The 13,849-nt window shown below is 39.1% G+C and overlaps 1 protein-coding gene across 1 annotated transcript in view; it reads right to left on the bottom strand.

Moving 5' to 3' along the window:
* Nucleotides 1–13,849, bottom strand: part of CSMD3 (CUB and Sushi multiple domains 3) — a 1,391,498-nt gene that overhangs the window by 1,014,575 nt on the left and 363,074 nt on the right. The gene's annotated exons all lie outside the window — the stretch shown is intronic.

Genomic DNA, 13,849 nt, shown 5'->3' with positions numbered 1-13,849 from the left:
ACACACTGCAGTTTGATTAAAAAAAAAAGCAAGTGAGGAAAAAGTCAAGAATATAGTGTACCAACATATACAATGGTGCAGGCAATATGAAGAAATTGAAAGAGATGCCTAAAGGAGGAAAAAAGACCAAATCAAACCAAAGACATAGAAAACAAGGATTTTCCTTATTTTTTCTAGAAAGCCCCTCCTAAGTCAAGACATGCATGATGAAAATAAACAAGGTTTATGGCAAATTTTTATCTCAATTCATCATTCTCTATACTTGAATAAGAATCAATAGGAAAAATAATTAAATACAAAATTTCAACACTGGGTGAACAACTGGAATATAACATACATTTTACATTCTAGATTTGGTTTATTAGTAAGCTTCAATCACAAGATTATGGTGATTTATGAAAATAAAACTATGTTTATAATATTCTATGCTCTTTTGAATTATTATTCTGAATTAATTTATCAAAAATGGTTTAAAGAGAATATTTAAACTTTCAAATTAAATATTTCAAATAAAATGTTTATATTTAAATTATATTAATAGAAAGCTTTTTAAATGGCTTTATAATTCACAATTAAGGTTTTAGCCTAATAACACAATGTACAATATGCTTGCATATATGCTAACATGGGCTTCCTCTGTGTCTCAGCGGTAAAGAATTCGCCTACAATGCAGGAGATATAAGAGATGTCGGTTGGATCTCTGAGTCTGGAAGATCCCCTGAAGCAGGGCATGGCAACCCAACCAACTCCAATATTCTTGCCTGGTGAATTCCATGGACAGTAGAGCCTGGAGGGCTACAGTCCACAGGACCACAAAGAATTGGACATGACTGAAGCGACTTAGTACGCACGCACACATACACTAACAGGCAGTTCAGTTCAGTCACTCAGTCATGCCCAACTCTTTGCAAGCTCATGGATTGCAGCACACCAGGCTGTCCTATACATCACTGACTCCTGGAGCTTGCTCAAACTCATGTTCATTGAGTCAGTGATGCCATCCAACCATCTCATCCTCTGTCGGTCCCCTTCTCCTCCTGCCTTCAATCTTGCCCAGAATCAGGGTCTTTTCCAATGAGTCAGTTCTTTGCATCAGATAGCCAAAGTATTGGAGCTTAAGCTTCAGCATCAACCCTTCCAAGGAATATTCAGGACTGATTACCTTTAGGATTGACTGGTTGGATCTCCTTGCAGTCCAAGGGACCCTCAGGAGTCTTCTCCAACAACAAAGTTCAAAAGCATCAATTTTTCAGCACTAAGGCAATGGTACCCCACTCCAGTACTCTTGCCTGGAAAATCCCATGGACAGAGGAGCCTGGTAGGCTGCAGTCCATGGGGTCGCTAAGAGTCAGACACGACTGTGCAACTTCACTTTCACTTTTCACTTTCATGCATTGGAGAAGGAAATGGCAACTCACTCCAGTGTTCTTGCCTGGAGAATCCCAGGGACGGGGGAGCCTGGTGGGCTGCCGTCTATGGGGTTGCACAGAGTCGGACACAACTGAAGTGACTTAGCAGCAGCAGCAGCAGCAACTTTCTTTATGTTCCAACTCTCACATCCATACATGACTACTGGAAGAAATACAGCTTTGACTAGATGGATCTTTGTCAGCAAAGTAACGTCTCTGCTTTTTAATATGCTGTCTAGGTTGGTCATAACTTTTCTTCCAAGAAGCAAGTGCTTTTTTAATTTCATGGTTGCAGTCACCATCTGCAATGATTTTGGAGCTCAAGAAATTAACAGGTAAACAGATGCATAAATATACAACCTTAAAATGCCAAAGAAAATGAGGTTATAATGAATCCATCTGTAAACTATTTCAAGTAAAATTATTTACTTTAATGATTTTAGTGGGATTAGGCAATATTCACATAATGCTCTTGTGCAAATTCATGATTACAGTTGACCCTTGAAGAACATGGGTTTGAATTATGAAGGTTCACTTATGTGTGGACTTCTTTTCAATAAATATATATATGACAGCATCACATGACCTATGTTTGGTTAAATCCACAGAAGCAGAATTCAGCTAACCCAAAGAGGTGTGTGTGTGTGTGTCTGACTCTGCAATACGATTGAATATAGCCTGCCCCACTCCTCTGTCCATGGGATTTTCCAGGCAAGAATACTGAGGTGAATTGCCATTTCCTTTTGAGGGCATCTTCCAGACACAGGTATAGAACTCACATCTCCTGTCTCCTGCATTGGCAGGCAGATTCTTTATCAGTGAGCTAAAAATAAAAAATTATATGCAAATTCCAACTGTGCTGGAGTCCATGTCCCTAACCCCCATATTGTTCGAGTCAGCTGCATGTTACATTACTATTGACAAAATGTACAACACATTGAAATATAGCCACTTAACAATTACACACTTCTTATGTTTATCAAGAAATTTGTTCTTATGTAAAATACTGAAATCTGATACCTTGATGATATTTTTCTTTTTTAATATTATTTTCTAAACTAAAGGAGTATTCGTATTTTTTGTATCTCAAATGTATATTCTTAGCAACAAAGCTCTGGATGTATTTTTAGGCTTATTTAATACATGTTACTTCTTTTTTTTTTTTCTTTCTTTCTTTGGAAGGGATGGAATGGTATAGTCTACAACTATCTGGTGACATGAGATGGATGAAATGGAAAATTATGCAGATTACTATTGTATATTTTTGTTGATGACTGTTCTTTAACTTCCTGTAATAAAATGTCATGTCTAAAAACAGTGTTTTTCATATACATGTGAATGTGTTGATCAAAATTACATTTTCATTTGATCAATTTTAAAAGTGAAGAATAAATAAAATATAAACCCTAAAAACCTCTGTCAGTGACATATGCTATATTTAAACAGTGATTTCATTTATTCAATTGATAATCTGAGCATCAATCTTGTACAAGGCATTACTATAAGAAATATGTATCAGATTTTAATACAACCAAGTGGCTATGGCAAAAATGTACTGATCAAAAACTACAGGCAATCAAAGTGTAAATTTTTAGCTTGCATTGTTCATCCAAAATCTTGCCCCCTACTACTTATCTCGGTTACCCTTTTAAGATGTCAGTTTCCATGTGGTTAGAGAATATGAACTAATTTTTATAGAGTCCAAAGCCAATTATAACTGGGAAGGTAAGTCCAAAGCCAAATGTAAACAAGTTTTGATACTCTGCTGTTCTGAATAATTTCTCTCTTGGCATGAGAAATGAAAACTTGGCTGCACAATCAATCGTACCAACAGAGGTATATAGTACACCCACATTTACATGCAGGGTCCCAGGAACAACAAAACTTGTATTTTTCTAAACAGTTAATTTTAGCATCCACCCAAATGTCAGTGAGCCAGTTAGTGAGGTGAAGCTGCACTTTAAATGATGTCCAAATGCTTTTTTATCGAGTGCTAACATTTGCATAAAATCAGCTTTTCTGTGTCTTATGTTTTCAAATCAATTCAACTTTGTGTGGTAATAATTTACTAGAGCCCTGAAGATAAAGAAGCATGCAGGTCAGCCATGTGTGCTGATAAATCCCCAAAGGAAACTTTCACTAAAAACCAAAAGATTGACACCAGACAAGATTAGCAAAAGAATTAGTCATGCACAATCAACTGTGTTAACTGGGGAAAAAAAACATCTGCTTCTCTTGTCCTTCAGGAAAATGCTATCAGGGTAGAGTATTAATGCTTCCAGCATATATTATTACGTGCTTCTGAGTGTGCCATTGGTTTCTGCGAAGATGGATTTGTTACAACCAGCTACCACAGCTACTTTAAATGCTCCTAATGAAGAGGGCAAGTAAAAGATTCACTGCCTTGTGCTATTTAATTCCCAGACCTAGCTAGACCCAAAGACCTCCCCATGGAATACAACAGTTAAGTCCCTTTCTCAGTCTGGAAATGAAGAGGCTTGGGCTCTGCCTTCAAAAATGCTCTATAATGATTCAGTTTTCCAAACCAAACAACCAACAAACAAAAATATTGTTGATTAAAACAAAGGAAGAAAACCCTACCAAATAGCTAAAGATCATTAAAGCTCAATTTCTCAGAAAATTGGGGATTTGTACAGTTGTTATTTTTTTAATATGTTAAATTTTAAAATCTCAAACTAAGAATTATAAATAAAATAGGAAGATTTTAAAATAAACATTCATTCAAATACCTCTTAAAGCATCTAGTAATATTTAAAATCTGGACTATTTGGGAGCATTATTTTATTGCTACTATCAACAAATAAACCAGAGAACAGAAAAGAAAGAAAATGCATAAAATGCATAAAAGATGTATTATATACTTTAACTCTTTAATGTTTAGTTCATCTCTTTTATTTTTCAGATCCACATCAAGAAAAGAAATCATTTTAGCAAAAGTACTTTAGCCAATAAGGTGATTTCTTTAGATATCATCTTTCTTTCTACCTGAAATCTACAGAGACATGGCAAATTGTGACGTACACTGGACTCAGTAACTTCATTGAATGAGCATTTATATTATGCAGAACCTCCGGTTGACACTGTATTGTTAATTAAACCTTGTTCACAGGCCTAAAAATGAGGAAATAAGCTCAGAGAGGGTAATAAATTTATCCTCCATTACACAGCTAATAAACATGTAGATTTAGAAAAACTGTGTTAACACTGTGTGTTCAGCAAAAGAAAATCTGCCCCCATAGATGTCATCACTGGTAACCTACGACTATGTTACTTTACATGGCAAAAGATAATTAAAGTTGCAAATGCAACTAAGGTTGCTAATCAGCTGAGTTTGAAATGATAGATTACTCTAATTTTGTTCATTACTTTACTAACCTGTGAGATGAGTGCAATTGTGTGGTAGTTTGAGCATTCTTTGGCATTGCCTTTCTTTGGGATTGGAATGAAAACTGACCTTTTCCAGTCCTGTGGCCACTGCTGAGTTTCCAAATTTGCTGGCATATTGAGTGCAGCACTTTCACAGCATCATCTTTCAGGATTTGAAATAGCTCAACTGGAATTCCATCACCTCCACTGGCTTTGTTCATAGTGATGCTTCCTAAGGCCCACTTGACTTCACATTCCAGGATGTCTGGCTCTAGATGAGTGATCACACCATCGTGATTATCTGGGTTATGAAGATCTTTTTTGTACAGTTCTTCTGTGTATTCATGCTATCTCTTCTTAATATCTTCTGCTTCTGTTAGGTCCATACCATTTCTGTCCTTTATCAAGCCCATGTTTGCATGAAATGTTCCCTTGATATCTCTAATTTTCTTGAAGAGATCTCTAGTCTTTCCCATTCTGTTCTTTTCCTCTATTTCTTTGCATTGATCACTGAAGAAGGCTTTCTTATCTCTTCTTGCTATTCTTTGGAACTCTGCATTCAGATGCTTATATCTTTACTTTTCTCCTTTGCTTTTCACCTCTCTTCTTTTCACAGCTATTTGTAAGGCCTCCCCAGACAGACATTTTGCTTTTTTTCATTTCTTTTCCATGGGGATGTTCTTGATCCCTGTCTCCTGTACAATGTCATGAACTTCATTCCATAGTTCATCAGGCACTCTATCTATCAGATCTAGGCCCTTAAATCTATATCTCACTTCCACTGTGTAATCATAAGGGAGTTGATTTAGGTCATACCTGAATGGTCTAGCGGTTTTCCCTACTTTCCTCAATTTAAGCCTGAATTTGGTAATCAGGAGTTCATGATCTGAGCCACAGTCAGCTCCTGGTCTTGTTTTTGTTGACTGTATAGAGCTTCTCCATCTTTGGCTGCAAAGAATAAAATCAATCTGATTTTGGTGTTGACCATCTGGTGATGTCCATATGTAGAGTCTTCTCTTGTGTTGTTGGAAGAGGGTTGCGACCAGCGCACTAAGCGCAGGTGAGAAGAGCTACGCCACATCCGAGGTCGGGGCAGAAGTTGGGAGGACCCCATGCCCGAAGGGTGGCAGCCAAGAGGAGTTACCCCAGGTCCGAGATCAGGGGCAGCGGCCGAGAGTGCCAGGCTGCAATGGCGAAGGAATGGCCGAGAGGAGCTACCCTGCATCCGAGGTCAGGGGCGGCCGGGAGGAGCTACTCTGTGCCCAACGCCAGGGGCGGCGGCCGAGAGGAGCAACCCCACGTCCAAGGAGCGGTGGCTGCGCGGGCACAGGAGGGCCTAGAGGAGCTATCCCACGTTGAAAGTGTGTGTATACATATATACATACAAAAAAAATCATATAGTTGTCTCTCTGAAATCCTTCTTCTTTCTCTCATGTCCCAAATTCTTTCACAATAACACAATCATGCCAACTAATTTTGCATATTTCTTCAGATATTCTAATATCTATCACTCAGATTTACAGTGAATACATGTGCATAGGGTGTTTTATTTAGAGAGCTTATTTCACATTAGCTTTATTATCAAGACACACAATGCATCTTTAGGGTTGTGACAGGCCTCTAAGCATTACTGCAACCCATCAACTTATTTGGTGGGAACAGGGAGCTGACTGTGGCTCAGATCATGAACTCCTTATTGCCAAATTCAGACTTAAATTAAAAAAAGTAAGCAAAAGCACTAGGTCATTCAGGTATGACCTAAATCAAATCCCTTACGATAATACAGTTGAAGTGACAAACAGATTCAAGGGATTAGGTCTGACAGAGTGCCTGAAGAACGGTGGATGGAGGTTTGTGACACTGTACGGGAGGCAGGGATCAAGACCACCCCCAAGAAAAAGAAATGCAAAAGGCAAAATGGTTGTCTCAGGGGGCCTTACAAATGAAAAGAAGAGAAATGAAAGGCAAAGGAGAAAAAGAAAGATATACCCATTTGAATGCAGAGTCCCAAAGAATAGCAACGGGAGATAAGAAAGCCTTCCTCAGTGATTAGTGCAAAGAAATAGAGGAAAACAATACAATGGGAAAGAATAGAGATCTCTTCAAGAAACTTAGAGATACCAAGGGAACATTTCATGCAAAGATGGGCTCAATAAAGGACAGAAATGGTATGGACCTAACAGAAGCAGAAGATATTAAGAAGAGGAAGCAAAAATATACAGAAGAACTATACAAAAAAGATCTTCACAACTGAGAAAATCATGATGGTATAATCACTCACCCTAGAGCCTTACGTCCTGGAGTGTGAAGTCAAGAGGGCCTTAGGAAGCATCACTACAAAAAAACCTCGGGGAGATGATGGAATTCCACTTGAGCTATTTCCAATCATAAAACATGATGCTGTGAAAGTGCTGCACTTAATATGCCAGTAAATTTGGAAAACTCAGCAGTGGCCAGAGGACTAGAAAAGGTCAGTGTTCATTCCAATCCCAAAGAAAGTCAATGCCAAAAAATGTTAAACCTGTGACACAATTGCACTCATCTCACACGCTAGCAAAGTAATGCTCAAAATTCTCCAAGCCAGGCTTCAATGATACATGAACAGTGAACTTCCAGATGTTCAAGATGGATTGAGAAAAGGCAGAGGAACCAGAGACCAAATTGCCAACATCCGCCGGATCATCGAAAAAGCAAGAGAGTTCCAGAAAAACATCTACTTCTGCTTTATCGACTACTACAAAGCCTTTGACTGTGTGGATCACAGCAAACTGTGAATATTTCTGAAAGAGATGGGAATGCCAGACCACCTGACCTGACTCTTGAGAAATCTGTATGCAGGTGAGGAAACAACAGTTAGAACTAGACATGGAACAACAGACTGGTTCCACCTAGGGAAAGGAGTACGTGAAGGCTGTTTATTGTCACCATGCTTATTTAACTTATATGCACAGTACATCATGAGGAACTCTGGACTGGAAGAAACACAAGCTGGCATCAAGATTCCCGGGAGAAATATCAATAACCTCAGATATGCAGATGACACCACCCTTATGGAAGAACATGAAGAAGAACTAAAGAGCCTCTTGATGAAAGTGAAAGAGGAGAGTGAAAAAGTTGGCTTAAAGCTCAACATTCAGAAAACTAAGATCATGGTATCTGGTCCTATCACTTCATGGCAAATAGATGGGGAAACTGGAAACCATGACAGATTTTATATTTGGGGGCTCCAAAACTACTCCAGATTGTGACTATAGCCATGAAATTAAGACACTTGCTCCTTGGAAGAAAAGCTATGACCAACCTAGACAGCATATTAAAAAGCAGAGACATTACTTTGCCAACAAAGGTCCATCTTTTCAAAGCTATGTTTTTTCCAGTAGTCTTGTACGGATGTGAGAGTTGGACTATAAAGAAAGCTAAGCACAGAAGAACTGATGCTTTTGAACTTTGGTGTTGGAGAAGACTCCTGAGAGTCCCTTGGACAGCAAGGAGATCCAATGAGTCCATCATAAAGGAAATCAGTCCTGAATATTCTTTGGAAAGACTGATGCTGAAGATGACCTCCAATACTTTGGCCACCTGATGCAAATAACTCTTTTGAAAAAACCCTTATGCTGGGAAAGTTTGAAAGCAGAAGGAAAAGGTAACAACATAGGATGAGATGGTTGGATGGCATTACTGACTCAATGTACATGAGTTTGAGTGAACTCCAGGAGTTGGTGATGGACAGGGAGGCTTGGCGTACTGCATTCCACGGGGTCACAAAGAGTCAGACATGACTTAGCAACTGAACTGATCTGAACTAATTAAATGCCAGCAAAATTATTAGCCTAGGAATACACAAGTACATGCCATAATGGTAACTGCAACATTCATTACTGCTCTGTTGAGCGAAATGTCCAACTTCTCTTTACTGTTTTACCTCTGTTCCTAGAGATCAGAAACAAGCAGGGAATCTGACTAGGGATGTCAGAATCTGAAGCATGTTATAACTGTGAGTTTTCTAGTTTTTTTTTTTTTCCATATGCCCAATACTTGAGAGCTTTAAGAAGCTGACAACTCAGAAATGCCAACAGATAAAGAACAGATAAAAAGCTCCAACCAAAGGAAGGCCTGCACATTCTAGCCACAAGGGGTAGCCTAGAAAGAGAAAAGTTTTAGATTATAATCACTCCACTAGAGCCAACCCCCCCCCCACACACACACACACACACTATGGCCCCTCTGCAACCCATGCAGGTAAAGGACAAATGGGGATCGTAGACATAATCCTTCCTGAGACTGCAATAAGGAGTCCTAGAGCTCCTTCCTTAGGTTGGTATCAAAAAAGGATGAGTAGACAACTGGGAATTTCACTCAGCAGAGCAGTAATGAATGTCACAATCATCCAAATTTCAGAGGAATCCATGTGGTAAACCTGGAAATGACTGCCACCTAATAGCAACAAGATACCCTTCCTCCTCCCCACTGGAAGAATGTCAGAGAAGAACTTCTAAACAGTTGGCTCTTTCTCCACAGCATAGCTATAATAAGGCAAATACCCCTGTGGTGTCACTGAAGACCCTATGGGAAGCAGTAACAAAATACTCCTACCATTCCAACAAAGGAGTTATCCGAGGTTATCTGTGGAGTCTACTGGGGAACCATACTACAGTGTTCAACAGTAATAAGGAGATCCTACAAATGGGTATTGATGGAGGTCAAGTAAGGAAATGACTTATAACCTAACTGGCAGTAATGAGGTGCTACACCCCCTTCTCAACAGATTGGTGACAGAGAAGGTGTTATGATCTCAATGTTAATGCCCCCACTAAATGTATAGTTGAAAGCTAATTCTCAAGAGTATGGTATTGGAAAGTGAGGCCTTTGGGAAGTGATTATGTCTTCTGAGGGGCAGGTTGACATTTCAGAGCTTGAGTGATGAAACTTGGAAAGGGGAAAATCTAAAATTCTACACTCAATATAATCTTTTACAATGTTATTTACATTATAAACAAAATCTGGAACATGGAAAATGCTTACCACAATTCTGTATCCTTTGTTGTTCACTTTTTATCACATCACATCACATAAAGAAAGCTGAGTGCTGAAGAATGGATGCTTTTGAACTGTAGTGTTCGAGAAGACTCTTGAGAGTCCCTTGGACTGCAAGGAGATCCAACCAGTCCATCACAAAGGAAATCAGTCCTGAATAGTCATTGGAAGGATTGATGTTGAAGCTGAAACTGCAAAACTTTGGCCAGCTGATGCAAAGAACTGACTCATTTGAAAAAATCGTGATGCTGGGAAAGATTGAAGGTGGGAGGAGAAAGGGACGACAGAGAATGAGATGGTTTGATGGCATCACCAACTCAGTGGGCATAGTTTGAGTAAACTCTGGAAGTTGGTGATGGACAGGGAGGCCTGACATGCTGCAGTCCAAGTGGTCACAAAGAGTCAGACATGACTGAGCAACTGAACTGACCGATCACATCACCAAAATTCCAAATACAGGACTTGTGGCCTGCATCCTTATCTTTCAGTTCAGTGCCTTCCCTCACTGCTACCTTATTATGTATTTACATGGCTCTGTTTTATAATCAATTCTTCCACATCTAAAATCACAATGCTTGTAGAAAAATCCAAAATCCCTGTCCAAGGTAGTGCTAATCAAATTCAAGTCATTCATTTAAAGCAAAGAACATTTTCGTGCCACCTTGAATTGTATGCAATTGTATGTAACTTTCAAAGTCTAAAAATATTTTTCCCAGAGAAATAATTTAAATGTTTTCCACAGTCTCATTGTGAAAAAATAATCTAGCCCATGTCCTGTGATGATTCATGGTGTTCAGTTCAGTTGATCAGTTGTGTCTGACTCTTTGTGACCCCATAGACTGCAGCACTTCAGGCTCTCCTGTCATCACTCCTAGAGCTTGCTCAAACTCATGTCCATCTAGTCAGGGATGCCATCCAACCACCTCAGCCTCTGTCGTCACCTTATCCTGCCTTCAATCTTTCCCAGCATCAGGGTCTTTTCTGATGAGTCAGTTCTTAACATCAGGTGGCCAAACTACTTGGGAATCAGCTTAAGCATCAGTCCTCAATATTCACTGGAAAGTCCAACTATCACATCCATACATGACTACTTGAAAAAACATAGCCTTGATGAGATGGACCTTTGTTGGCAAAGTAATGTCTCTGCTTTTTAATATGCTGTCTAGGTTGGTCATAGCTTTTCTTTCAAGGAAAGTGTATTTTAACTTCATGGCTCAGTCACCATCTGCAGTGATTTTGGAGCCCAAGAAAATAAAGTCTCTCACTGTTTCCATTGTTTCCCCAACTATTTGCCATGAGGTAATAGGATTGGATGTCATGACTTTCATTTTTTGAATGCTGAGTTTTAAGCCAGATTTTTCACTCTCCTCTTTCACTTTCATCAACAGGCTCTCTAGTTCTTCTTCACGTTCTGCCATTAGGGTGGTATCGTCTGTATGTCTGAAGATATTGATATTTCTCCTGACAATCTTGATTCCAGCTTGCGATTCATCCAGCCCAGCATTTTGCATAAAGTACTCTGCATATAAGTTAAGTACACAGGGTGACAATAAACAGTCTTGACATACTCCTTTCCAAATTTGGAACCAGTCTGATGTTTCACATCCGGTTCTAACTGTTGCTTCTTGACCTGGATATAGATTTCTCAGGAGGTAGGTAAGTTCGTTTGGTATTCCCATCTCTTTGAGATTTTTCCACAGTTTGTTGTGATGCACAGTCAAAGGCTTTGGCATAGTCAATAAAACAAACGTAGATATTTTTCTGGAAGTCTCTTGCTTTTTTGATGATCCAATGGATTTTGGCAATTTGATCTCTGATTCCTCTGCCTTCTCTAAATCCAGCTTGAACATCTGGAAGTTTTTGGTTCACATATCGTTGAACCCTAGCTTGGAGAATTTTGAGCATTACTTTGCCAGTGTGAGATGAGTGCAATTGTGTGGTAGTCTAAACATTCTTTGGCATTGCCTTTCTTTGGGATTGGAATGAAAACTGACCTTTTCCAGTCCTGTGGCCACTGCTGGGTTTTCCAATTTGCTGGCATACTGAGTGCAGCACTTTCACAGCATCATTTTAGAGGATTTGAAATAGTTCAACTACAATTGCATAGCTTCCACTTGCTTTGCAGTGATGCTTCCTAAGGCCCACCTGACTTCACATTCTAGGTTGTCTGGCTCTAGGTGAATGATCACACCGTCATGGTTATCTGGGTCATTAAGGTCTTTTTTCATATAGTTCTCCTGTGTAGTCCTACCACCTCTTATTAATATCTTCTGCTTTTGCTAGTTCCGTACCATTTCTGTCCTTTATTGTGCCCATCATTTCATGAAATGTTCCCTTGGTATCTCTAATTTTCTGAAGAGATCTCTAGTCTTTCCCACTCTATTGTTTTCCTCTATTTCTGTGCATTGATCACTAAGGAAAGCTTTCTTATCTCTCCTTGCTATTCTTTGGAATTCTGCATTCAGATGAATATATCTTTCATTTTATCCTTTGTCTTATGCATCTCTTCTTTTCTCAGCTACTTGTAAGGCCCCCTCAGACAACCATTTCACCTTTTTGCATTTCTTTTTATTGGGGATGGTCTTAATCACTGTTTCCTGTACAATGTCCTGAACCTCCATCCATACTTCTTCAAGGACTCTGTCTATCAGATCTAATCCCTTGAATCTATTTGTCTCTTCCTCTGTATAATTATAAGGGATTTGACTTAGGTCATTCCTGAATGGTCTAGTGGCTTTCCCTACTTTATTCAATTTAAGTTTGAATTTGGCAAGAAAGAGGTTATGATCTGAGCCACAGTCAGCTCCTGGTCTTATTTTTGCTGACTGTATAGAGCTTCTCCATTTTTGGCTGCAAAGAATATAAACAATCTGATTTCTATATTGACCATCTGGTGATACCCATGTGTAGAGTCATCTTTTGTGTTTTCGGAAGAGGGTGTTTCCTATGACCAGTGTGTTCTCTTAGCAAAACTGTTAGCCTTTGCTCTGCTTAATTTTGTATTTCAAGGCAAACTTGCCTATTATTCCAGGTATCTGCTGACTTCCTAGTTTTGCATATACAGTGTAATGCTAGGCTAAAGAATGAAAATAACATATTTCCCAAAGACCTAATTTAACAATTTATGAGGGAGGGAACTCCTTCAAATATAACATGAGCTTTCCCATATGTTATCCCTTAAAGTGTCCTAGAGTCTCCAAGTTGTAACAGCTGTGGTACCATCTGTGCTCTGAATTGATAGTAAATGTGTGTCAATATAAAATCTAAGCCAAAAATTTAGGATTCAGTTAGAACTCATTAGTAGATTAGTAGAACACTGCTACCTCGTAACAGGTTTAATATTCTGTATGTAACATTCTAAAAGCACTGGGTAAAGATGAAATTTTTTGAGCAACAAATACTCTCACAGTAATTGCAAAATTACCATGCTATACAGAAGCTCTTCGATTCATTCATCCAGCAAATATTCACTGATAGTATCATAATAGGCCATCATCTATGGCTACAATAACAAACAAAATAGAAAAATGTTCCCCACTTTTAGAATATTCTATATGCATTTACACTTCTGGTATAATCTCCTCCCCTTGAGCATAGGGAGAGCCTGCAAATACAACAGGTTATCACTTCGGTGATTATTTGTTCTATGGCAGAATAAAAGGGCTTTGAAGAAGTAATAATGATTCCTAGGTAGTTGATGTTGAACTAATCACAAGGGAGCGTATCCTGGATGTGCCTGATCTAATTAGCTGAGCTCTTAGAAGAGATGAAGAGTCTAAGCAGCAGCAGGTGCTCTCCTATTGACCATGAAGAAGCAACCTGCCATGCTGAGGAGAATGCCAATGGCAGAGAATGGTGAGCATCCTCTAGGATTTGAGAACCTTGGTCCTAACCTGCAAGGAACTGAACTATACAGACAACCAGTCAGCTTGGAAGATGAAATTGCAGCCCTGACAGCAATTATTTTGGCATGATGTGACCCTGAGCAGAGGATCCAGCTAAGCCATGAGCTGATTCAT

The sequence above is a fragment of the Budorcas taxicolor genome, chromosome 14 (assembly GCF_023091745.1).
Source record: "Budorcas taxicolor isolate Tak-1 chromosome 14, Takin1.1, whole genome shotgun sequence".
NCBI classification, from domain to species: Eukaryota; Metazoa; Chordata; class Mammalia; order Artiodactyla; family Bovidae; genus Budorcas; species Budorcas taxicolor.
Note: the sequence above shows the minus strand (reverse complement) of the source record. Positions and strands in the feature narration are given on the sequence as shown.